The sequence below is a fragment of the Thamnophis elegans genome, chromosome 10 (genome assembly GCF_009769535.1).
Source record: "Thamnophis elegans isolate rThaEle1 chromosome 10, rThaEle1.pri, whole genome shotgun sequence".
In the NCBI taxonomy this organism is placed as follows: Eukaryota; Metazoa; Chordata; class Lepidosauria; order Squamata; family Colubridae; genus Thamnophis; species Thamnophis elegans.
The window spans coordinates 34119255-34146093 of NC_045550.1; the positions used below are offsets into that span (position 1 = coordinate 34119255).

General features: G+C 37.9%; 1 long non-coding RNA gene across 1 annotated transcript; it reads right to left on the reverse strand.

Annotated features, from left to right (window-relative positions):
- Positions 1 to 11777: 11777 nt before the first annotated feature.
- Positions 11778 to 15445, reverse strand: LOC116514314. Its single transcript, XR_004256089.1, has 3 exons — positions 15286 to 15445; positions 14208 to 14270; positions 11778 to 12674 (listed from the first exon to the last, which is right to left on the reverse strand). It is a non-coding gene; the product is annotated as an uncharacterized LOC116514314 (long non-coding RNA).
- Positions 15446 to 26839: the final 11394 nt, after the last annotated feature.

The following is a 26839-nucleotide window of genomic DNA, read 5'->3' on the forward strand; positions in this document are numbered from 1 at the left end:
AAAATATACAGTACAAAAAGAAATGGAAATGAAAATAAATGTGAGTTTGATTAGATATTTACAGAAACAGTCTGGAGTAATTTAAAAGCAGGGGGAGGGGGGTTGAAGCAAAATAGAAATCTTTGTTCTTAATTATTCAATTTATATTCTTCCATTCAGACAGAAGTCAAGTTTGCTCATCCTTAAATGAAAATATGCATAATTCTATTTGAATTGTTTAAACTTGTATCTATAACATTTTGCCAACTAGACCTAAGAACTACAGGCACCAGAAAGAGTTGTAATTTGATGCATCTAGTGCCAAATGTATGCCTTAGACAGCAAGTAGAATATAAGGCAAAGGGAAAAAAAGCCCTGGCATCCAGAATTGGTAGCTATTTATGTCCATTAGAACAAAAGTTGCCCTTTGAACTGTTGTGCACAAATATTTGCAGGACTACATACTGTTTTGGGAAGAGAAAATCTCTATAAGGCACAAATACTCTTGACTCAGTTCAATACAGTCATAATAAATCATTAAATATTGCATAGTTAAATGAAAATATTCACTGGACTATTTCCTGCTTTGGGAATTATGCATGTTAGCTTAAAAAGTAGGCAGTACTACTTTTAATAGTCTCAATAAACCATTAAGATCAAGGTGGGTGTGAGTAGCTTTTGGAAATACCCAGTGGTAGAAGTGTTTGGAAGCTTTCATTCCTAATTAGATAGTTATTTGCATCAGAATTAAAAATTCTCGATCTTTTGTGCTTTAATTGCATATATTCATAAAGGATCTAGAAGACAAAATGAAATTTCAACAAGCATTTCAGAAACAAATGGTACAGCTCGATCAGAATTTCTCTCCACACTTCTCTCTTTTGACAAGATGTAGAATTTGTCAATTTTTAATGTCAAATAGCAATTGCACTTAGACTTATATACTTCTTCACAGTGCCTTATTCCCCCCTCTAAGCAGCTTACAGAGTCAGCATATTTCCCCCAACAATCTGGGTCCTCATTTTACTCACCTCAGAAGGACTGAAGGCTGACTCAACCTTGAGTCGGTGAGGTTTGAACTGTTGAACTGCAGCTAGCAGTCAACTGAAGTAGCCTGCAGTACTGCACTCTAATCACTGCGCAACCTTGGCTCTCTGGTTAAATGCTGGTTAAATGTCTCTTCAGGAGTCCATAACCCCTGTGCCATAGCAGGTCATGATCTATTTGGAACCAGGCTGCACACCAGCCCATCATTCATATAAGTCAGTGTGTGCATGTGCACATGCATGCTGGCCTGCTGCTCATGTGGCCCATTTCCCCCTGCCCCCACCAGGCCCCATGCCACAAAGATTGGGGATCGCTGTCATGGCATCTCAGTTACAATATATAAACAAGAGATAGAAAAACTCATTAATGGATTACCTGGACAATCAAATCAACACAACTTATATGAAAGGGCCATATCAACTTATCAGGGATGATTCTAAATTAATGTTGCATCTAACTAGAATTTGTTGTATATTTTGCTTTTCAGCCCCATTATTTCTATTAAAACTTTATATTTATGAAAACAATAACAACAACAATATCTGGTCATCAAAAAGATATTCAGTGCTCTCATTTGCATTAGAAAGGTACCCTTTAAAAGTTTCCTTGAAAATTGTGATGTTTGAGAAACAGAGAACATGAAAAATGAATTAGTTCCCTATCCAGCCTTTCAGCCTTTACCTTCTCAAATCCAAAGGCTGCTGAGCTATTTGTGTGTGTATATCAGTGGTGGGTTGCAGACAGTATGCCCCGGTACGGGCGTACCAGTGCCTGCCAGGAGCACCGGGTACCATTCTCTTCCAGTGCTCCAGAGGGCCCACCCGCCCGCCATCCTTACCTGTTTTTGAGCTCTTCAGCACTTCTGCACATGTAGCGTATGGCGCCTACTGATGCTCCGCCAAGCAGCTGGAGAATCACGGAGGTGTTGCAGGAGGTAAGGATGCATCCGTACGCTGCGCATGTGTGCACCCGTGCGGCACGCATTCATGTTGCAACGGGATACGGAACCCACCACTGGTGTGTGTGTGTGTATGTGTGTGTGTGTGTGTGTGTGTGTGCATTCTATCAGTTTCACAGTTATGAGAGTGTGTATTTAGGTCCCCTTACAAAATTCCTACTCATTCACATATGGATACAAGTGAGATTTACATACAAGATTTACAGTTTAAAGAGTATAATAAAATAAGGATGGAAAATATGGTCTTCCAAATGTCACTGAACTACAGTTCCTAACAGTTTACATCACTGGCCACACCAGCTGGGTCTGGTGAGAGATTACATTTAATTGCAATTTTTGTGAAGCTAGAGGTTCATGGCAACGCTATGACTCATTATATTTTTGGTTATATGTTCAGCACAAATTGCATTTCTTCTACATTCATAATTAATGGTTACCCTCCAAAAGACCATATTCTGAACTCCAGTGGAATTCCTATGCAGGGAGTTGGAGTATTGCTCATTCTCTATGATAGTTGAAACATTCAGGGTCAAATCACCTCTATGTGCTGTGTATCTTCACTTTCATCATCTAGAAGACCAGCCAAGATCTGGAGAAGAGGTGAAAAAGTTGTGGAATTGAATTATAACTCCAATCAGCCCTAACCAACACATTCCTGGAGAGAGATGCTATAGTTAAGAGAGAGATGAAGGACTCCTTACATAAACTCTTGTGGTAGTATTTTCCAGAAAGGGAAGAAACCTCTTTGGGCAGTCATAATTTTATTGGGAGAAAAATTCCAATGTATTTTGAACTACAGTGAATAACCTTCAGGGATAAATCAATTCAATATGACTCTTAAAACATGTTAGTTCTATTTTTTTTAAAATGGCTATTTTATATGCAAGATATATAACACATGCAGCCAGTAGCAGCATGGCAACTGGAAACTTTTCTAAATTAAGTCAGGCTGGTATCCAGATTTGCACTTATAAAGAGATTCTCACTCAAAAAGTATGCTGTTGAAAAGCCCGCATTTCTAGATCTTTGATGGAGTAATTTTGTGGGGGCCCAGATTTGCTTCTCACTATTGTTGGGCAACAAATTGTTATTAGAGCTGAATCAAGCCTTATTATAATTTAGAATATGGCACTATATTTGTTTGTCTATGACAATTTGTTTTTTAATTGTTTTAATTTTTAATTAAATTAATTAAAATCATAATATGAAGTCTCATACAAACTAAACTTAAACGAATACAAGAGAATAGAGACAACTAAAAGTACAAGAAAAAGTAAACAGAAGAAAGACAAATATAAGAATTTGTAAAAGAAAAAATAAATAAGGAAATGATTTCAAATCTTTATCATAAATATAAACAATAATTTAATCTTCATCTTCTCTAAAGTTACCAATATTTACTCCATCTCATATTCCATTTCTTATCTATGAACAAATCCATAGATTTCAGTCCTGGTATCAGGAGTTCATAAAGGATAGCACGAAGTAACAATATATCTTATTTTAACATTGATCAAATAAACCAACTTTATATTCTTTCCTTTTATTTCTAACAATCTTAATTTTTAGTTTGCTTAAGTATTGTCATAGAATTTTACTTCTCTACAGTCCTTTTTTGTCCCATGGGACAGAGTTCTTCAAGCTTACATAAAACAATTAAAATAATACTAGTCTGCAAAGAGGCTGGGCTATTAAATTGTCTTACCTTGGGTGATTAATGGACCTGATTAGGTTTCATAGAGAGTTTGAGGTTGTTCCAAGAAGTTTGCTACCTAGTCCAACCAAAGTCTTATAGAGCCGAGGTGGCGCAGTGGTTAGGGTGCAGTACTGCAGGCCACTTCAGCTGACTGTTATCTGCAGTTCAGCGGTTCTAATCTCACCGGCTCAAGGTTGACTCAGCCTTCCATCCTTCCGAGGTGGGTGAAATGAGGACCCAGACTGTGGGAGCGATATGCTGACTCTGTAAACCGCTTAAAGAGGGCTGAAAGCCCTATGAAGTGGTATATAAGTCTAACTGCTATTGCTATTGCTAAAGTCTTACTGGCTACAGCAAATAGAAGAGTGGCCATAGTCTTGGATTGGATTATGCCTGAATGGAATCTCTGTGCCCATGTTATATGAAAAACCTGAGGGAACAAAAGAATGGTAAGAGAAACCTAAAGCATCACTGGCAATTGACAGAGAGTGAAAACAATCAAACATGAACTGGCAAGAGTTGCAAAAGAGGACAATTTCTTCACCCTTATTGCATTCACAGATAGTCATTTAAAGGCTTAATTTCAGGTTAACCAGTTCCTTCTCAGAGGGAGAATTACAGGTTTGCTGTGAGGAATATGCTAAGCATCTTGTGGATAAAGTCCCTTGCGTTCAATCTACATTGGACTACAGTTTTAGGGTAGCGCCTTTACCTTAGGATTCCAAGTGTGTTAAAGTCCCTGTTTCTGACCTATATTAACAACTATGACAATAGTTTTATTCAACAACCATACATATTTATTTTGTTTTCTTTTAATTGTTTTATGTATCTATGATGTATGTTGCTCAGAGTCACTTGTCGAGATGAGTGGTTATAGAAATCAAATAAATTAATAAATTACTTTTTATTACTTTAATTAACATTGCCAATAAATATTGCATATAAAAAAGACATAAGCAGTTCTGGCCTCATTGATTGATTGATTGAAATGAAGAATGAGATAGAAATATACTTAATATATTTCAAAACAAGTATTCGCTTTAAATACTTGAAACTGAAGATGAGACTACTGGATTTAAGTTTAGCCTCGTGGATACTTCACTGTCTTTGTTTACCCTTTTACAGATGAATTCTGCTATCAAAATTGGCTAAACCATCAAATTAATTAAACATGTTCAGAATAAAATAGGGAGCCCCACGTATAACAAATCTTTGTTCATATATTTCCCCAGCGGACTTCATTTCCTGTTATTATTAGAGTATGAGAAAAGCTAGCTTGAATGTTAACACTGTCAGTCACAAGCTTTAGTGCAGTTAACGTTCACTGCCATTTCTAATCTACAAAAACTCGGATTAATTGGAATATTATTTGTTTTCCTGTAGAATTGTTTTTTTAAAAAAATATTTAATTTTTACCTTGATTTCCACAAATGTTCATTCCAGTTTAATTCTGCTGTATTAAAATTGCTATATTTAACATAGCAATAGCAATAGCAGTAGACTTATATACCGCTTCATAGGCCTTTCAGGCCTCTCTAAGCGGTTTACAGAGAGTCAGCATATTGCCCCCAACAATCTGGGTCCTCATTTTACCCACCTCGGAAGGATGGAAGGCTGAGTCAACCCTGAGCCGGTGAGATTTGAACCGCTGACCTGCTGATCTAGCAGTAGCCTGCAGTGCTGCATTTAACCACTGCGCCACCTTGGCGCAGTGGTTAAAACATTAACATGCTTTTAATGTATTTTTATTGAAGTAATGGAGATATTACAAGAATACTTCCTTTGAAGGTCTATAATATTTCCTGTATCTCTGAACAGAACAGTGCTATTACCACTGACATGGAAAAAAACTGAGCTATTCTCATGGTGATTCACCATTAACATAGACTTTTTGCTTAAAATGTTGTCTTCTGTAGCTTAATCATTTTAATGTTTTCTGAGACACTTGCACTGAATGCAATGAGACATTCAGGCAGCTGCAAATTCAGCAGGCATGCAGACGAAGTGCTGCACTTTACTGATGTCTCCTAAAAGAAACTTTATATCAGCTCCAAAAGGTCCAAATGTTCCAATAAAAATACTAAAAAAAAATTACAACCAGATTACATTATGAATAGGAATAGAAATAATGCATTTCTGCTGTTATGTGCATTTTATATAAAATAGGTAAGGGGAATTCATACATTGATGTAATGGTATGATTCTAGGGTCATGATTCAACTCATTGTTTAAAAATAAAAATGCAAATTTGAAATTAAAAATGTATAATTTGAAATTTGATTCGTTTGGTATTTTTAAATATTTTTTCTGTTTTTCTTTTCATTGCTTTACATTTTGTTTTGAGGGGGGCTTTTGTAAATGTTAGCCTTTTTTATTTTGCCCTGAGCTTCTTTTTGATCTATTTGTTATTAAACATAAGCTATTTGAAAAATATCAGGGTGGGCCCCTGATAAATTATAACTGTTCTTTCTTCACTGATGAGGGGAGCAACTGGAAGCATTAAGACTATTTTGGCTCTCATCTGAACCGCATAAGCCCTTTATAAGAAATATGGATAGTTCTCTATCCACAAAATGCAGCTTGCTTCTTAAAATGGAGAAAAAAGGATCCTGGAAAAAAATGGCAAAAATAAAAAGAATGCCATAAAAAAGAAAGGATGATTAAAGAAATTTAATCCTGTTTTCGGACAATTATGAAAATGTAGTTCTATGTATATCTATAGGGCCTGCAGATAACATTCAAATTTTGTTATACTATTCAGCCTAAAGTAGCATTTAGCAAGAAATAAATTATAAAACTGACCTTAGAAGGTTGGCATACTTCCAAAATTTGTGGAATAGGAAAGCAGCACAACACTTTTTTAAAAAAAAAAAATCTGAATATCCCCACTGGGACAAGATATTCAGATTAACTGGAAGCACAGTTAAAAAGTTCCAAGGTTGGTGGTTCAATTGTAAAATGACTAGCGTGGCCACTCTGAGCAGCCGAGTGCCTTTTCCTACCAGCTTTTTTTCTTTTTTCAGTGTCCATGCACCAGTGGTGGGTTCCGGATTCTGTTCCAACTGGTACAGCCCCAGAGTTACTCACATGCATGCATGCGGCGTGCGCATGCAGTCTAGCATCAAATGACGCTTCCACAAGCCTCCACGACGCTCCAGCTGCTCTGCGGAGTGTCGTGTAGGCGCCGTACGTGCCATGCATGTGCGTGGAAGCGCCAACAGCATAAAGCACCGGTAAGGGCGGGTGGGCCCCCCGCAGCACCATACCGGAACGGTAACTGGCAGAATCCGGTATGCCCGTACTGGGGCGTACCTCCTGCAACCCAGCACTGCCATGCACCATCCTACTGTTCTCTCTATCAGTCCTCTCAACTTTGTTCTTCTCCCACTACTCTGACCATCCTCAGCCAATATGGCTCTTCCCAACTGGACCTTCGCTGCCCTTATCCCTGTAACTTCTCCTGCCCTTGCCTCCATCAAGGAACCTATTTTTGTCCTGTCTTTCTGCTCCCCCCTCCCCAAATTAACATCTAGCCCTTCCTATCTCTTTTTCCATTTTCTTATCCCAAGACCCAGTTTTCCTCTTTCTTTGGCTATTACTAAAGAAGATAGGCAACAAAAGGATATTCAGGAGGAGTACCAAAGTAGTATGAATGTGTTTACTGTATAATAATAGCATGGATGAATGTTTAAATACACGTGTATGGTGTGCTTAAATACATTGAATAGGGAATGCTAGATTCATGTTTCCAAGTATTGCCAGTTCAAATCTACTGTCTCTTCAGCATACATTGGGGAATAGTAGTACGTAATTAAAGAATTGACAGTCTACACTATGTCTGTCTGTCACTCAGTCTGCTGTTTGCCTAAGAGAAAGCTAACCAATGTTTTCCAGGCTTAATGTATCTATTTTTTAATACAGGTGTACTAGCAAACCCACTGAGATTTGACATGCAATCTTCCAAGCAAAGAGCCCTTCTCAATCTATCACTGAATAAAACTTACAGAAGTGACCTCGCAAGCGGTCCAATTTTCTTTTAAGACTGAAATAATGAAAGCCAGAATCAATCATAAGAATATCTCTTTTCTATTTCATTAAATTTAAACCCAAAGCATATACTTTTCCAACAGTATCAAAAGTAGTCTTGTGCAACAAGCATAGGAGGATTGGAAATATGGGGATATGTTTGATTTTTTTCTTTTTTTTCTCTTTTACCAGAGTTATGGAAAAACATGCTGCCAGAGCATTTAATTTATCTCCACCAAAAAGCATGTGTCACTTATATATGTTTGACTTAAAATTGGAATCAGGAGTAACCTGGTTACATGCAACAGGCACATCCAGAAAACTAATTCATGTTGGAATTGAATTATGTGGCTTAGTGTGTGTTTTTTTAAGTTTGAGGGGGGAATCAAGCAAAAAGGTATTGAAATAGTAATTGAACAATTCAAATGTTTTATTGATTGCCATTTAATTGAAAACAATTTTTCATCACTAAAAATATACATTTATTTTTAACAGCTACTTTCCAATCCTAAAACTTTTATTACTCACCCTCTATTAATATCCTAACTAAAATGTATCAATTCTGTTCTTTATAAAACAACTAATATGTGGTGACTTTCTTTGTAGTTACAAATATGCAGAAATAATGGGAAACAGGAAACCAAAAAGTAATTCATTTTATAGGAAAGACTATTAATTTAGTTTCAAAGCATTTGTGTAATTTATGGTTACCATTTGGAAACACTTTGAGGGATGAAACATAGAAAGAGAACTCTTGAATAAATGACAGGCAATGTTCATAGAATAGAGACTGTCAGCCTTACTAGGTAGACAGGGAACAAGTGGTTATTTATTTATTTAAATTTATATGTAACCCAGGGGTGTCAAACTAAAGACCCGGGAGCCAGAGCTGGAGCCAGCATTCAGGGTGCTTAGATTTGGGCCACAGAGCCACCCTGGAAACAGTGGCCCTCCCGAGCTCCATTTTTGCTCTTAGAGGGTTGCAGGTGGCCATTGCAGCTGAAAATGGATCTCAGGAGCCCATTTTCACTGGCAGAGGGCTCAGGCCACCACAGGTACTCCTGACACAAGTGATGTCAAGTTGGCCACACCCATCTGGCCACACTCACTCTGCCCCCCCCCCAACGTCAGACACAACCCTGATGCGGCCCTCAATGAAATTGAGTTTGACACTCCTGATGTAACCCATCTCATTATCAAAAGCGACTGTGAGCTGCTTACAATGGCATAAAAGCACAAATATAAAAACATTAAAGTATTAAAATTAACCAATAAAGTTTAAAAATCAAGAGCACTGACAGTATAGGGCTGGCCTTTTGTCATTCATTCAACCAATGGACTCCAGCATAGTGTATTCCTATTGGGAAGCCAAGCCAACCAGCAGAACCAGATTTTAAGGCCCTTTGGGAAGGGGAGAAGGGGAGAAGTGAATATCACTTCCAGTGGCAAGACATTCCAGAAGATGGAGTCATGCCAGAGAATGTTCTGTGTCCACAGAAGGCCTCTTTAAATTGAGGTATAAGAAGGACAAATATAAAAAATGGAAATAGGGACATATAACTAAAACAAAAGGCCAGCAAATAGAACCTTGAGGGATGGAATCACCATGTGCTGCAGCAGCCAAAAAAGCCAATGTAGTCCTAGGCTGCATCAACAGAAGGATATCAAGATCACAAGGAGTAACAACACAGCTCTATACTACACTAGTGAGTATAGTACACATGTGAGTATTCCACAAATAGTTCAGAGAACAGCAACAAAGATGATAAGGGTTCTGGAGGCTAAGTCATATGATGAACAGTTAAAGAAACTACGTGTCCTGCTTCAAGTAGAGGGTTGGACTAGAAGACCTCTAAGATCCCTTCCAGCTCTATGATTCTACGATGAGTCATAGAATCAATATTGTTAAGTACATGGCTACTTCGTTCCAAAGGAAATGATTTGATTTTTTTTAATTAAGCAACCAGTTTAATCAATTTGTCTAGATGACAAAATTACTTAGAAAAGGTATTCTACTGCCTTCTAGAGTGGTTACCAAGCATATTAAACTTGAAGGTAAAACTGATTCTGTTGATGACCTACATTAATCAAATTGGCAGTATGAGAAGAGAAACCTGTGGAGCCTTATTCTTCCATTCTGGCTTAGAAAGCAACTTGACAGACCCAAATATTAAGTAATGGGAAAAGTGCATGTATTACATGGTTAAGTATTGTAGGAAATATTTCCTTTTAAGGGAATCATGTTAACTGGAGACTAGGCTATAATACACAAATTGGTTTATTGACAGTGCAAAGATAGGTCTAATGAAGAGTTGGCTAATAACCCCTTTTTATAGACTTAAATAAATTAGACTATATGGGTGATTGTAACTTTACATATTTCATTCCGTAGCTTCCTAAATTAACCAGGTGTTTAAAGAATGGCTAACACCCAGGATATATATGCTCCAATAGTTAATTCACAAGTCTCCAGAGTTATCATTTGGAACTCCGATAGGCCTGGATTCCCCAGCACTGGAAAATGGTCAGTGAAGAGTCTTTAACAGAAACGAACTTACAGCCTTCCCTTCAGTCCTTATTGCTAAACAAAGAAAAATCTCCTGCATGGTTTAGTTATCTTGCTTTCTGACATAATGCTGCCAGATCAGTGCTGCAAAAATCCAGGCGGCTACTAGATGGCAAAAAGGAGACTGCATTTTTAATGAATTATCACCATCTAGGGTCACTGGATTTTTTTCAGCTCCAATTTGACAATGTACCTAGGTTCCTAACCAAAAGCTACTGTTCCAAAAACACAATTTATGTGTGTGATTCCAGTATCAGTTTTTACAGATTCTCGCAGCCTTTATGTAGACCATAAACGTGCGGTGAGGTTTATGGCTGGTAAGCAACTGACACAGGGGTTTCAAATTTTTTTAGACTTGTGGACTTCAACTCCCAGAATTCCACAGCCAGGCATGCTCAGTTCGGATTTAAAGCGACAGCATTTGTTTTTCTCCTTTGCGAAAAAGTTTTCCTTCATTCTTTTTCTTCTCCCTCCCCCTCCTTCCTCCCTCCCATCCTCCCTCCCCCCTCTCTCAAACAGACACATGCACACAGAGAAGTTGGATCCCTCTCTCATTCACTCACTCTCAAACAAACACAAACACAGAAGTTGGATTGGATATATTTTCCAATGGCTTGAAAGTAGCTCCTCTGCCATATCCCCGCCCATTCCCCTGCTGCCTTCTGATCCGAGCCTTTGATTGCAGGTGGAGCCATGTTGCCTTTTCAAACTTGTAATCAGTGAAGCTGTGCTTATATACTTTTATCCAGGTGTGGTGTGGTGTGGTGTGGTGTGTGTGTGTGTGTGTGTGTGTGTGTGTGTTTGAAAAGGCAACGTGGCTCTGCATGCAATCAAACTTTTTGAATTCCTCCCCCTCCCTCTGACCCACACACATACCTTTTCCAGCTGTTTCAGAGAGGATTTCAACTCTGCTCTTGCCTGCCATCATGAAAAGAAAAAAAATATGTAAAAGGAAAAAGGCGTGAGCTGAGGTCAGAGCCGAGGTGGTGCAGTGGTTAAATGCAGCACTGCAGGCTACTGCTAGATCAGCAGTTCAGCGGTTCAAATCTCACCGGCTCAGGGTTGACTCAGCCTTCCATCCTTCCGAGGTGGGTAAAATGAGGACCCGGATTGTTGGGGGCAATATGCTGACTCTCTGTAAACCGCTTAGAGAGGGCTGAAAGCCCTATGAAGCGGTATATAAGTCTACTGCTATTGAGCTAGTTGCTGCCAGAGCCTCTAAAAAGCCTCTAAAAAAATGCCCTCTACAGGAGGCAGGAGAACGATGTGCCTCATCTACGTCAGGAATTTTTTGGCTTTTAACCCTTGCTTAGCTCATTCTCCTGCTGCCTCCTGTAGAGGGCACTTTTTTAGAGGCTTTTTCAAACAGTTAAGCACTAAGCAGAGTCATCCATGGTGATTCTGGCCGCAACTAGCTCAGCCTTTTTCCTTTTACATTTTTCTTTTCTTTTCATGATGACAGTGGTGAGGCTCTGCCTCCCCTGCCTACTTTGACTGCACGCCCCTGACGTAGACGATACATCTAATCTAAAAATTGACTCACATACATAGTCTGTCACACCATATTTCTTCAAAATATGATAAATTTTTACTTTTAGTAGAGCATGATAGAGTCAAAAACAAGTTTTGTTCCCAGGACTTAGTGTAAAGTGAATTCACGTTTGACTTACTGTATGTAAAACATCTGTGTAGGAATTCTTTTCAATCTTGCATAACATCTATAGTTAAATATAAATTCCCCAATCAATGCAAAGCAACAGTTTTTAATTATAGTTTCAGGTAAGCTGGATGCTTTCAACTGATCTTCCAATTTTTTAAATGGGTCTGTTTCCTATAGACACTTCTGTTAGATTATTGTATAGAGTATTGTATAGAAGTGATCAAGGCAGAATCCAAGAACAGTTCTTTCTTCTTGGACAGTGATGATAAGAGATGTCAGTTTCCACTTTCTGAGCACAAAGGAAAAACATAGCTTCAAGAAAAAAAAATCTGACATCACATCTACTCTTCTGCTTCCTGCCCCCAGCATATGACTCTTAGCATTTTTCCATGCTTGCAGCCTTAAGCTTCTATAATCATGTGCATAATATAGCTGAAAATAAAGATCAAGCTTAAGGAATCAGTTTCTGGATTTTAAACCATTTCCTCTGCTTTGGCTGTGATGACTTGTTATTCTGACCACATCATACTTAACACATCTGTGATGGATTGATTGACAGACATTCTTCATTGACTCCTTGTACTTGACACTTTCCTGTCTGCCCGCCGATGGACCAGTAAAATGAATAAGAAAACAATACAATTTTCTTATTCTTTCTGTTTCTTTGGCTAGAAGAGGAAAATGGAAGAGATCTTTTCAATTGGGGGGGGCGGGGAAGAGGAGAGGTCCACTGCCACTGAAGCTAGAATAAAAAAATATATATGAAAACACAGGTCCCAGTTATATCAGAGTTAGAAAATGAAACTGACAGAAGTCTTGTTAATTTCTTTGAGTTTAAAAAATGTCATTTATTTAAAAATGCCCAGTCTTCACCATTCCACTGGTGGACCTGCATTTTGATCCAGTGTTTCACTGATCCATGTGAAATGAAATAAAGGAAAGTTACTAGTTAAGGTCTATCAGAAGAAGCTAGCAACCCAGAACAAGCTGGAGAGGATGGAGTATTTCTACCACAGCACATCATAGCCAATTGAAATGGAAGGTTTGCCTTCAATTAAGCAAAGTGATGCAGGCAGAGTTCATTGCTAATGTTAACACAAATGAGAAAACACTACTTTTGATGCAATAGAGGGTAAGATGCATAGAGTTGCCTTCTTGGGGGTGGCATGGTGGCTGTTTATAGGATAACATTGTACATCCCTGTCCTTAAGAAATAATTAGTGCCTCATATTTATATCGGATAACCTGGTTATGCAAAGGAACTCTCTAGAGCAGTGTTCATCAGCCTTCGCAACTAGAAGATGTTGCCACAAGGCCAATGCTGTTTGAATATAAGTTTGATTTAACTACATTGATGCTGTCTTTTGGGTAAAGGGTGTGTGTGAAATTCTTCACGCTCTTTCCCCAAAAGAATGAATGCTCTCTTCCCCAATTCTGCCTTGCTAGTTTTAGAAATTTCAGAGCAATACTGCTCTGACATTTTTACACTGAAGCCAAAAATACAATAAGCTCAGTATATCAATGTTCAGAGAAAGACAGAATCATCTGCTTTGTGGGGGGAAAAAACCTAATAAAAGTTTCAGACCTAGAATTTTATCTCTAAATGTTGCAAATGGATTGATTTGGTCTTCCTGCTTCTCCAAAAGGATTTCACATTAGAAATCAATCAACGTACATTTGAAAAGAAAATGCCACATGTCTGCTGCAGGGAGGAATTGAAATTATCCCCAAGATAATATATGTCAACTATATTGGATAAGCAGACTTCATTTTGAGTAGACTTATGAATTATCAGTTTACTTTATTATTTGCCTTTTCAATTTCCTGATAATTATCTTTCAACTGATGTTGTAGGGGGGGAGATTATGTGTGTGCATATTGTTGTGGGAGGGGAGGTTATTGTGTGCGTGCACGCTCGTGCTTTGGTTAGCTCTGGGCAACTGTCTGTCCAAGTCATTGGAATTTTCTTGGTGAGGGGGGAGGGTGGTTTGCCATTGTCTGCTTCCTAGAGAGTGACTGGCCAAGATCACCCAGCTGGTTTTGTGCTTAAGCAAGACTAGAACTCATTGGCCCTGTTTATTTGTAACTTGGCGCTTTAACTACTACATCAAATTTTGTTTTATTTGACCCTCCCTTTTGTGAGGGGACGATCATTTTCCCATTAAAAAAGGAACTCCTTTGAAAAATTGCCCAAACCTGTAGCCATAGTAATTACTTATGACCCACTATAAGTAAACAAGGAATAAAATGAAGGATTCCGGTTATTCATACATACTTGTGTTTTGATGAAGGTCTAAATTTCATGGCCTTGATTTGAGCACCTCATTATTTTCTGATCCTAAAGGGAACAGAGAGTCTAGATAAAGAATAAGGAAATTACTTTGTTGCATTTCTCTACTACCCTGCCTGCTCTTTATATAAAAATATATGTTGCCCAGGGTCACTTGTTGAGCTACAGGAATCCAGTAAGTAAATAAATAAATAATTTGTCATCGCTTCCACCTCCTAGGCACACATGCACAGAGAACATGCTCTTGGACTCTTCTGGCAGAATGCACTTAAGTAGACAATAGGTTTTGGTTATTAGCTTATTTATATAATAGCCAATTAACTTAACTAGACAATAGGCTTTGTCTATTCCTGTAATACACTTCCTGTAATACTAATCCTTGTTTGAGAAATTAGATTCGTGCTTTCAATAGCACTTCTTCAAATGTACACAATGCTGCAACCTGCAATACATTTCTCAAACACTTGTCTTCCAGATCTCTTTGGCTAATTCTAATAAGCTTCATCCCAGATAGTATTGCCATCTCCCTCATATTTTTTGGTGATTATGGAAACTGCATTCTAAGACGTCTGGAAGGCCCCAGAGTCAGAGGATTTATGTGTATAAATTCATTTTACAGAGTATTAGAAGCTATGTCAAGCTCTTACACAAACCATGCTGGCCAAGATGGTTAGTTGCTTGCTAGAATTTTAAGCACAGCAGCTTTTCTCAGTCCTTTCGAAGGTATTATGGGTTAGCACCCATAAAACCACTTACAGGCAGAGGCTATGCTTTACCACACACTAACTTTTTTTTTTCAAAACAAAGCTAATAGGGCTTTATTTACAGCACAGATCAGTACTGCAGCACAAGATAAATTAGTACTCAAAACAAGCATTACAAAATCTGATTATAAATATAACACAGAAGACACCAATTAGCTGATGTTTAAACATTCTTTATTATAGCATTTTCAGTAACAAGGCTGGAGGGGCAAAGTGCTTTTGATCTTATATTGTTTTGTTTTCAAAATAGAAAGATTCAAAAGTAGATTCTGCTATTATATGAGACAGATTGAACTCACCTTATGGTTAGTTATCCTCCAAATCTTTTACACTAAAAGACCTTCCAAAGTAATGGACTATGACTGAACTTTTTTTCAACATGAAGAGTAATGATCAACTCCAAGCACAGCTGTTCAGCATTATGCTGCAGTAAAATACTCTGCTTCTCTCTCCATTGCATCCCATCTGAGTTAAATAAATGACAGATTTGGAGATTAGAAAGCACCATACATATATATTAATGTGCTATTGAGCTTCTTCAGTGAATAGCATTTAACCATCTGGAAAACCCTTTAAATTATTGTTCCGGCAAAATCCCGCGCAGAACAAAAATCAAGAGAGAAATGACTGAATACCATGGTCTAAGAAGCAAAAACAGCATGCTAGTGAACAGTGAAGTATTTAAGATTCTCAGGCACTGGCTATATCACAAAACCTACTGATCACATTCTATATGCTAAAGAATGAATTTATTCAAAAAAATGGAAACAATGAGGAATGCCTTAAAATACTAGCTAAGCATTAAGTAAACCAAGATGGTCAATTAGTATTTTTTAGTCTCTAAAGCAATTTTAACTAGCTTCTGGCAATCCAATCAAAAGTTTGCTGAATTTTCACTTACAAGAATAAAAGAATTGTTTTAAAAATGATAGCCTGTGACTTGGTTTTGCAAACGACACTGCACCACAAACGAGCTAATCATGTTTTAACCTACTGTAGCAAGAAAATCTAGTCCATGCGGTCAATTTATGGTTGAGCATATCATGTACACCCACAAAATTGGCTTTTAATTACACAAAACATGGTTAAGATAATCACTGGCAAATGTGTCCTGCAAGTATAGCTCACAGCTACCAATGGGATTTCAGCAGTATACTAAAACAGATTTTCACCATTTGAGTATTCACATTGAAAGTCCTAGCCTAAGGATGTCAAACTTGCGTTGTCACAGCAGCAACATGTGATGTATCGGGACTTTTTTCCCCTTCGCTAAACAGGGCATAGGCATGGCCAGCACATGACGCATCCAGCCTATGGGTTTGCCCTAGGCAGACCAGAGATGGTTTTCTCCCGGTATGGTCTGGTACACCAGAAGAGGTAGTAAAAAATCTGGCATACTGGATAAGACCGGTAGTAATAATGGTGGCCTGGCCACACCCGCGAACCTGTTCTCCTGTCAGAAGCTTCGTCAGAAGCTTTTTTTTAAAAAAGTGTTTTTCCCCTGCCGGTTCAGGCAAGGGAAAAAAGGCTTTAAAAACTAAAAGAGAGGGAGGGGGAGGAGAGGGGGGAGGGAGGGAGGGAGGGAGGGAGGGAGGGAGGGAGGAAGGAAGGAAGGAAGGAAGGAAGGAAGGAAGGAAGGAAGGAAGGAAGGAAGGAAGGACGGACCGGAAGGGAGAAAGAGAATGAAAAAGAAAGAAAGAAGGAAACTCACTTTTCAGTCAGGAGATTCAGCAAAAGAGAAAAAGAAATGCTGTTGCTTTAAATTGGAACTGAGCATGCCTGGCTGTGGAATTCTGGGAGTTGAAGTCTTAATGCTGCAAACTTTGGCTTTTAAATTCGGAAGGAGGTTTGCAAAGTGACATCCAGCAGTTTGTTTCTGGGTCAGTTGAACAACAAACTGGATAAAAGATAGGATTCTTACATGATTCTACGTTTTTGAAGTTTTGAGGTTTGCGCAATATGGGCTTTGTGTTTTGATGACATTCCCTGCTTATGTGAATGGAGCCAAACTTTCTATAGGCTCATTATCTCATTGTCTCTATCTGGCAGGAATGTGGAATGAGCCTCAGGCAGGTTTCTTTGTTAGCGCCTTGATTTTTCCATTTCTCGGAGTAATATTTTATTTGGGGTGGGGGTTTGCATCCCACAGTGGGAAGGGAGAAAGAAAGAAAGAAAGAAAGAAAGAAAGAAAGAAAGAAAGAAAGAAAGAAAGAAAGAAAGAAAGAAAGAAAGAAAGAAAGAAAGAAAGAAAGAAAGAAAGAAAGAAAGAGCACAGCAATTCAGGGCTAGAAGGCTATTCAGAGGTCATCTAGTCCAACCCCCTGCTACACCAGGAAACCTTACATTGTCTAGATTATTTTGGTGCCTCTAACAAAGGAAAATTGCTAGAAAGGAGAATGAGTTTACTAGGACAAGGCTGCCATGCAGAGGAAGGCAGAGATAGTCCTTGACTTATGACTACAATTGAGTCCAAAATTTTGGTTGCTAAGCAAGAGCATTGTTAAGTGAGCTTCACCACATTTTACCCAATCCATGAAATCTCCTGTGAGTGACATAAAGTTGTCCACATCCACCCAGTCACATGACTGCCAAGCCACACCCACAAAATAGGCCACACCCACAAAATAGGTAGTAAAATTTTTTGAAACCCACCCCTGGCTGGACAAACCCTCGTCCAGAAAGCTATATTCCATAAGATATTCAAGGCAAGAGCCCAAGTCTGCTTCCCACTTCTGATTTTTATATTCTACACCCTCAAAAGCCAACAAGGAATGCTCATTCGATAATTTTCTTAAAAGGATGTGTGCTCTCTGCCTTTTAGTATCATGCATTTTTTGCATATTTGGAAATTTTAAACCAACCATGGGAATACTTCTATTTGACAGTGGGCCTCTTTGGATCCAAACTTGATTGACAAGCAACTACTTACATTCATATGATAATACACCTCTACTTAAACTGATTCCATTATGTCTGTATAGAAAAGGAATATCTAGGGCAACATTTTGTTGGAGAGGTAATAGGAACAAGGCTTCTTCAAACACAATGTCCTATACTTACTAAGTTTTGGGAGAAAGTAGTAGACTTCATAAATGTGTCTGGACAACAAAAGCTAAAATTGTCAGAGGATAATATTCTCTTGAATTACATACTTGGTACTTTGACAAACAAACAATGTAAATGGATTCTCTATGAATTTATTACAACTAAAAGAATGATATTGCAACATTAAAAAGATAAATATATGTTCCCATTTACTCAAAAGATTGAAGATCTGATTACTGGTTATGATTGAATCAGCTGTAGACTTTTTATAGATATGAATAATGAAATATAAGACTTATTTATACAAAAAAAAGTTGTTTAAAAAAGAATGATAGCTATCTAAATGCATTAGATATTGCACACTTGCATATTTGCATTGGATAAGAATTTGGATTGTATAGAATAGTAACTGTTTACTATTGTAACCAGATATCATATTCTATATTGTATTTTTTCCAGGTTTTTGCACATGTATTTTTGATAATATATATGTTTTGTTCCTTTTGTTCTTTTCTTTTTCTATTATTATTATTATTATTTTAAAAGCAATAAAAATGTTTGGACATTTTTTTTTCTATCAATCCAATGAATCCAACCCTTGTAATATATAAACTACAGACAATCCAACCCTTGAGCTTTGTTTAACCTATCTCTCTCCTTTTTTTCAATCCCTGGAATTGTGAAAGCAAGAAGTGTGATACCTCTCCATGAGCTACAAATAGAATGTGCAGTGACACACATCTTTTGTCTGATGCTACTTTAAAGGCTTAAAAACTGTACTGTTGATTTGGAAAACTATTTCCCTCCCACCATCAACATACTTTGGCCTCTGGACCTGACCTTTGATCATTGATCCAATCTGTCATCTTTTTCTGGTTAACAGCAGTGGGAAGGGAAGAATGGGGCATTTTGTAATGTATACTCCTGAGCCGTGTGGTCAGCATTTCTTGTTTCTTGCTATGTAACCAGCCTCAATTGAGTGCTAGGTCCTGGAAATCAGGGTCAGACCTTTCAAGTTTTCCCATCCTTACTGTTTACTCTGATGAATATCTCCCCGCCAATCTTCTGAGAAATAACCAGATTGTTTTCCATCTATTTATTTGTCTAAATTGATTGACAAGAGTAAGTTCTGAAAAAAGTTCTGAAGCAACAACAGGCTCTCTCCAGAAGGGATCTTGGTTTCATTAGGATTTCAGTCCGTGTCCTTGAACAGGGGACAATTTGTCATCCTTCCAACAAGCTATTGAGTAGTTCTGAACAAATGTGAGCTTTTCCCCTGAACTAATTCAGGCAGCTAATTTGCATTACTGGTGTAATGAGCTAGGTAATTGTATATTAATCATTCATTACATCAAGATGGTGGATGCTATCAATTAATTGCATGCACTATATAACTTTTTGTTTGCTTAACAACGTTCAGTTAAAATACATATTCTACTTGCTACACAGTGTGTGATGGAGAACTGCAATGGATTTTCCTCTGTTTAGCTACCTTTGTTAGGTTGGGGATAAAATTCAAATTCTGAAATAATCTGAACATACATTCAAATCAATAAAGATTATTATATACCGGTATGTAAGGGTGGTTCAAATTCTCATAGTTCCTGCTGCCCTCCCATCTTCCAACAGGGCATCTCACCATGTATCTTCCCCATTAACCTCCAGGGGCGAGAGGCACTGACTATGTTTTAGAAATAACCAGAATGACCTAGAAATCATCTGCTCATTTTCTCCAGACCTCGCTTAGCCTCTACAGCTAATTCCAATAATTTATGAAACCTGCTGGGGAGGTGGTAGAGCTTTTCTCAGCTCAGGCACAGTAAATTTGTTCTGTTTCCTAGGAATTTTGCCTCTGTTTAAAAAAAAAACAGCAGAAGGCTGAGGACAGACGGACTTTATATGCAACCCATCTTCCCTATAAAATGATTCTGGGTGGTTTTTATATAACAGAATCACGCCTCCCCCAATGTTTAATCTGCTCAAGATTAAGGAATATCACTTGCTGTGAGAAGCTATTTTTTTCTAAAATGCAGGCTACTATCACAACCCTTGAAAATCCTAAAGTTATTCTCATAAGCTATTTGAAGTATATTTGTGGAAACTGTAACTTTTCTACTTATAATATTGTGCTAATTTTACTAACATAACAAAATCAAACATTTTACAACAATAATAATAAGACACATATCATTTCCACTATAAGAAAATACATGAATAACTACTACCATTTAGTTTTTAATGTATTAGCAAAATAACTGATGCACATAATTCTGATTGAATGGCTGGTAGCATAAATTTAGGTTGCTGGTTCCAATTCCTCTATAAAAGCACATTGCATTGGGTATAATTATTGAACTTGTTGATTTATTCCTGTGATTGAAGCAAATAATAAAAAGCAGATACCATGTTGCTATTTCTTGTTTAAGTATCTTGTTTCAAAATCAATATATCAAGTCGCAATTGTACTTTACAGTGGGTTTCTGTTCATTCCATCTGTATTTTTTCCTCTAATTCTTGTATTTTAAGAATTCTGCCCAGTATGTCCCTTGTTTGATTTTTACAGGCCTTTGATCTTCTCAGAAATATCATCATTCCTTTGGATTGTCATAAAGGCTGAAGAAAATGATTATTGCTGACAAGATGTTCAGCTGGGGACAAATGTTCTTCATTAAGCAGAAGAGCTTGTTTTCTGCTTATAAAAACAATCCTCTCACAGTGTTTCATGGAAATACCTTTATTTTTATACAGAAATATCTATACTTACAGCCTGCAGGGGGCTTCGATGATTACGCTGCTTTCTCATCAATCTTGTGTGTTTTATAAATCTTCATAATTTCAGTAAAATTACAATGCTTCAAATATTTCTTTGTTCCTGTGAGAATTTATATAGCACATTCACATGAATGTTCATGTTACAGCAGCAGTAAAGAAATGCAAGGGAGGAAAGGACAGTTACAGAGTTGAATAAAAACCCTACGTTTATTTACTGCATTCAAATCATGTTTTTCAGCTCATGTGAAATTCCAACAATGGTGTTTCACCAATTACAATCAAGCAGTGAGACTCACTGAAACCATCCTTAATGCATCAACATTACAGACTAGTTAAAATGAGGTTAAATGGCTGAAAGAATAAGGACACAATTATCTAATGTCCAAAATTGAGAAGGTAAGAGCCATACTTAATCAAGATTCAAAGCTTGAGCCCTTCCACCTAAGTGGGTTAAAGTAGTACTAGAGCACTTTATTATTCCCAATACAGTCTAATTCATGATGGAGAATTCTCTGTTGTTGTTTTTTCTGCAGTTGCAAAAAGCCAATCTGCTTTCCCATGGAAGTGCTCCATTACTGGGATATTTCAAAAGTCACGATGTGACTTTTGTGCTCATATTTAGCTTGTGTCTGAGCAACCAATCAGAGTCCCCATATGCTTCTCCATTTGAGTTGTAGTCCTTTTGTTCATTCTTTCCCTAAGCCAGAAAAAGTGGGTTTCTGCCAGTTCTAACCTCTTCTATAGAAGAGGTTCCACAAATCTACTGTGCCGTTTACAACTGGTTCCAGCTTCCTCCCCCCACCACGCTTGCCCCGCCCGCCGCTCACTGATTGGCTGGCTTACCAATCGCCCCTCCCACCTCTAAGAGTCCTATCTAAACTTTAAAGTCTTAAAGCTGTCAAGTTTGAACACCCCTGGGGGGACTTTTCTAAAGGATTAAGGGTGCAAGGGTCTTGTAACTTGACAGCTTTAAAACTTGCGTGCTTCAAAGCCAGAGTTTCTGGGCCAACATTTTGGTTGCTAAGCAAGAGCGTTGTTAAGTGAGTTTCACCACATTTTACAAGTTAGCCACACCCACCCAGTCACATGACTGCCAAGCCACACCCACCCAGTCACATGACTGCCAAGCCACTCCCACTCGGTCACATGGCCAGCAAGCCATTCCCACAAAGCAGGCCACACCTACAGAAGAGGTTCTAAAAAATTTTGAAACCCACCACTGCCCTAAGCCTGCATCTTTCTCCATAACTTTTTAGAAATAGCACCTTCCTCAGTTAATGCCACTAAACTGGACACTAAATGCTCCTTTGCTTTTTTTAATCAATCAACTATTAAACAGTAAATAGGGGATGTTACAGAGAAAGCAAAACTAATGGAAACCAGAACAATTGTGCCTTTGAAAAACAAATTCCTTCTACTGTGTAACAGTATATTGCTCCACGGATTGGAAGGATATGTTTCTTCATTCTTAATCCATATTTATACAACATGCCTAGAATGGGTTGTAAATGTAATGGCTCTGATTAATTGTAGCTGCAAAAAATTAAGTATTTTTTAGAAGTATCATCTACTTTGTATAAACATTAGCAGTTATAATTATACATCTGGTTTTCTCACAGCTTTGAAGCAAACAATAAGCAGAAGGTCAAGATGTAAAAAGGAAGAAAATTCTATTATTAAGATACTAGTTAAATTAATGGAATGAGGATTGTTTGCTAAATGTTGGCGATAATTAAGAACAAAAAGGAATTATGTAGAATGTGGTAGGAAAAATAATTAGTTTGTACCTTAAACATGCCATTGATTAGATAAGTTATACTAAGCTTTCTTTACCAGTTTCAAAGGGAAGGAGACTTTTATTTATTTGAGCTGTGATTTTTCTGCTCATATTTAGCTTGTGTCTGAGCAACCAATCAGAGTCCCCAAACCAGCCATCAAGAATAGAAAAAAAATATTGAATGCCAAGTCTTGAATGACACTTTCTAAGTAAATATGCTGTGTTTGGTTTTTTGGGCTAAAGGTGACCAAACCTCAGGTATTTAAATTGGACGATTGGTATTCTTAAAAGTTTGCTATGCAATCATCTTCATCTTCCCGCAGACTCACTTAGACTTTTTTCTCTGCTATGCTTGCCCCTATTTCCACATGAATATCATATTTGACTTACAAAAATTGTAATGAATGATTGAGTTGTCCATATCTGATGCTAACATTTAGAGCTCACTGAATTTCTGCAGCACAAATACTCTACTTTCCTGGAATTCTTTAGAGCAAGACTTTAGAGGTAGTATAAACTCATGCAGGTATGAGACTGTTTTGACTAGTGATCAGTAGTGGGATACGACCGGTATGCTCCGGTATGGGAGTACCAGTGCCTGCTGGGAGCACAAGTTACCGTTCTGATATGGCGCTCCGGAGGGGCCACTGGCCCGTCCGCTCTCCTTACCGCTATTTGAGCTGATCGGAGCATTTGTGCATGGAGCATACAGCACCTGCACAATGCTCCACCAAGCAGCTGGAGTGTCGCAGGCGGTGGGTACGCATGCGCGTGCTGTGCATGTGCTGCACACGTGCACGTGGTGGCCGCCCGGCCCCATTGCAACGTATTGGTTGCAACGGGATCCAGAACCCACCAGTGTTAGAGATGTAGAAGAGTCTCAGCAGGAAGGAGTAGATACATTTCTCTAGCACAAAAAGGGAAACCAGTAGTCTAATTTTAAAAGCTGGATACTGGCAAGAATTCAATTAGCAGCCTTTGATGAAAAGAACCAGAAGAGGAAGCTGAAACAATAAAATGTTAAGCAGTACATTAGGCACCAGACACTACATGGTTTGCTGCTTCTGTTGAAGGACAGCATCACTACTATATAAATGCAATACATAGAACAGCTCAGTGCACATATTCTGGAGAAGTTTCTTGATGGGCTCCAGCATGAGGCTGAAAGAATAAACTTTTGGTCCTGGTGACTGATTCAGATTGGATCCTGAAACAAATTTCATTTGCCACTCCAGACAGTTTCTGTAAATAGAATGACAACTTTCCTCTTATTCTTAATCTTAGAGGGCAAAAGACAAATGGATTCTGGCTCCACTTACAGAAGCTCTGGCCAACACAGTAATAATCATGAATACAGCCCTTAAGAGTCTAAAACTCTATCCATACTTATTTTGACAAATCAGAGGAAGATTGTTATAATAGTTTGCTTAAACTAAAACAATGATCTTCAATTTTACCTGTCTTGCCAAGAATGGACAAGCAGAAGACTGAAGGAATAAACATCAGCCAAAACCTAATCCTTGTGACTGAACCTCTCAATTGTAGCCAAAATAGTTCTCTGAAAGCAAATATCAAGCTCTCCAGAGAAGAATGGTTCACTCCTAAAAATGAAAGAGCAAAGGCTCCTCAAATGTTAAACGACAATGGAAATGTCAAATCGTCATCATATGAAGTCAACTGACATTATTGCTAAGAAAATGGTGGAAAAGGTATGATGGAATTATACCTTGTCAAAAAGCATTAATCCAATTTTGTTTTTACACAGCTATTCCCTTGTCAGTGGTTACTTGTATAAGTCAGTAAGCCAAGAGTCAAATATCACAGTGATAGTGCTCATTTCTCTTGTTCACGCTGTAAGCATCCATTGTATGTTGAGAAATAGAAGCAGAGAGATACATCAAGTGGCTTAAATTCAAAATGGCATCGTACAAAACAAGTTTATCTGATAATTATGGTGTAATGTGATAACAAATTGCCTTCTCCTTTATTTGTAAAAAAAATAACTAACTGAAGGGGATGGTGCATTGCAATTTTTCTTTCCTTCCCAAAATGTCCTCAGCTTTTGATCAGCTTCTGGAGGTCACGCTAAAATTGAAATCAATGGTCGCATTTTTTTAAAAAACTGAACACTGAGTTAATTCAAAAGTAGTTAGAAATTTAAATATGCTTTGGATGGTTGTTTTATGATAAATAAAAAGATATGATTTGCAGTCTGTTAAGATTTATTGCACAAAAAAGACCAACAATGCAGGCAAAAGAGTTCAAATTCGAAAAATTATCTGCATCATCTCAACCTTTTAAAAAACATGCTGAGAAATCTTGAATGCTGAAGAATAACAAATGAGATGGATAGACCTTTTAGCAATCAATAATGTTTCCATTGGCAACTTCTAAAGCAACATTAATGAACTGATATAAGCAAAAAGACCTTTCCTTTGAGGAGGCTAGGGGGAGGAATAAGAGAAGAAAGTTCATACAATATTCATAAAATGATGCAATAAAATATAGTTTTATTATGAAATATGAAAACATATTTCATTATTCAGCAATGAACAAAAGCACCTAAACTCTAGAAATATTCTGTTTATAATCACTATTTTCATAAACTGTACAGTAGGGGGCACTTGCAGCCAGTTTAAAATATTTGTTGTGAAATAACCATCATTACAAACTGGAAGGTTTATTGGCACCTTTGGTTGTCTAGGAAATATTGACTGGTATATCATCAAGGCTTCAAGTAGATGATCAGAATATTAATACTCTTGCATAAATTAATTCAGATAATAAAGACTGAGCAAAAAGCTCTCAAGCAAGCAAATATCTTTGAAAAAAACATGTTTAAATCCAGTTGAAAGTTTCTTCGCCTATTCAGAGTAGCTTTTAAAAAAATGTATGCAACTTAAGTGTATATAGGTAATATATAGTACACATATGCTTGAATATGACTTTTGAATTTGGCTTTTTATGTGAAGCTCACTGCTCCTAGATGTCAAATAACTGGATATAACTATACATCTTGACATTTAAGCAGCTCCTGTGTCCTACAGTGCAAAGAATTTGTCCTAGGAGATGGTATTTCATTAGAACTAGATAAGAAACTAGAAAAAACTAATTTAGTTCCCATGTGCATCAGCATGTCTTCTAGATCCAGATGTTTTCTATCAAGTTGGGTAGTCTGAGTAGTAAAAAAATAATTAGGCTGGATCTTAAACTGTGTGAAATGATCACTGTATGAAACTAGGTCAGGAATCAGAGATAAATATTTTAAGGGAAGCACATGTTCAGTTCTAAATAATCTTTTAAAAATGAAAGTGACTAGCATGAAAGCCTATTCAATTTTTCACTAAAAGATGCAGGTCCAAGGCTCGCAGACCCAGCTTCTGCTAATCTCTGTTGCACGTTAAGATTGGCAGAAACCAGATCTGCGGACCTGGAGTTACACAACCCAGTGAAAAATAAAATAGTCAGGCAACCAAATCTATAACCGCATCAAACTATATAGCCAGAATTTTTGAATTGTGTAACTTGACTTTTCTAGTTTAAAAGAGTAAAATAGTATAATGAACTACTGGAACAGTGGTCATATTAGCTTTCTACATTTTAGTACAAAGTTCATTTAAATATTATTATTTGGACCTAAACTGGACTGTGATCAAGAAATATCAGAAAAATTAACTGCTAATTTATGTAATTTTGGTTTTTCTTTGGTCAGGCTTCACATATACAACTTATCATTGGAGTACAGGTTGAGCCCAGAATTATGGCTGTATGTTGGGGGGGGGGGGGGGTCATTAAGTCCAAATTTATTACCTTTTTTGCAGTGGTTCTTAAGCAAATCGCTATAATCCATTATATCCATTGGCAGAAACCACCAGAAACCAGCAAAAATGATGAGCTATAAATGCAAGCTGATTGCTAAGTGCTCCAAATGTGATAATTGTAAGGTGGGTGCAGACCAGGGGTGGGTTTCAACCAGTTCGCGGCGGTCCCTGCGAACCAGTTGGTCACCGAACCCGGAAGTAAGTAACTTCCGGGAACGGCGAAGCCCACCCCCCGCGCCCGCTCCTTACCCGGTTTTGACGAATTCTGCGCTTCCACGCATGCGCAGGACACATACAGCGCCTGCGCGATCCTCCAGGAGCAGCTGGAGCATCGCACAGATGCTAGTACGCATGCGTGCACCGCGTGCATGCACGCATGTGCCGCACTCGTGCACGAGGACGCCGCACACGTGCGCGAGGACGCCGCCGGTCTCGTTC